This window comes from Penaeus monodon, chromosome 31, assembly GCF_015228065.2.
Source record: "Penaeus monodon isolate SGIC_2016 chromosome 31, NSTDA_Pmon_1, whole genome shotgun sequence".
Lineage (NCBI taxonomy): Eukaryota > Metazoa > Arthropoda > Malacostraca > Decapoda > Penaeidae > Penaeus > Penaeus monodon.
This window is the reverse complement of record NC_051416.1, coordinates 4,491,912-4,492,847: the sequence shown is the minus strand read 5'-3', so window position 1 is coordinate 4,492,847 and position 936 is coordinate 4,491,912.

Genomic DNA, 936 nt, shown 5'->3' with positions numbered 1-936 from the left:
CATAGTAACAAAAATGTATGTAGGCCTACTAAAAAAAATAAAACTTCATATGCACTGTCTAACAAAAAACAACAAAAACATATCCACCAAACATATATACCTCTGTCAACCCTCAAAAAATTCAGATACCAAATCAAACTTTCATGAGAGAAATATACATTCAAAAACACGCCATCACTGTTCTCGTGTGTTAGATCTTTATCTTGACCTTGAGATTATCGATAGGCCTACGTGGGACCTTGCCTTAGGAAGGTTTATTCGCGAAGGGTCTAACCGCCCGTGTTACAAGACGGTGTAAGGGTCTCTCGAAACGTCCCTTATTCCTTTGGAGTATTCAAAGACCACACCCTCCCCTCTCTAGGTAAAGAGAGGGAGGAGAGAGGGAGAGGAGAGGAGGAGAGAAGAGAGAGGAGAGGGAGGGGATATGGAGGGGAGAGAGGGAGGGGAGAGAGGGAGAGCATATGGAGGGGAGAGGGACGGGAGAGGGAGGAGAGAGGGAAATATTTAGAATATTCATACATTTCTAGGACTATTCCTGAGCAGGTGGGCTGCCATCCAATTTCGCTTTTGCTTCCAGGTAATGCATATGAAGGCCAACTTCAGTGAAATGAAAATGAGACGATTCGCCATAGCAGGTGATCTTCGCTTTAGATCAGCCATCGTCACCCCCCAAAAAAATCTTTTCCTCCCACCTTCCCAACCTCCTTTCTGAAATCCATTTACCATTTAATAAACAATCAAACCACAGCCGCTTATCGCCTTCTCTTCGACAAATCCACGGCGACACCAGCCACTGCGCAGCTAGAGCCACCAGCCTCGCTATAAGAAGTTAGGCAAGCGACGGCGCCCACTGACCGCTGGCCAATCACAAGCGGAGACACGGAGGTCACAGGCATTTCCTTGCAGACTGTCTCAAGTCGTTCGAAATAGGAGCTA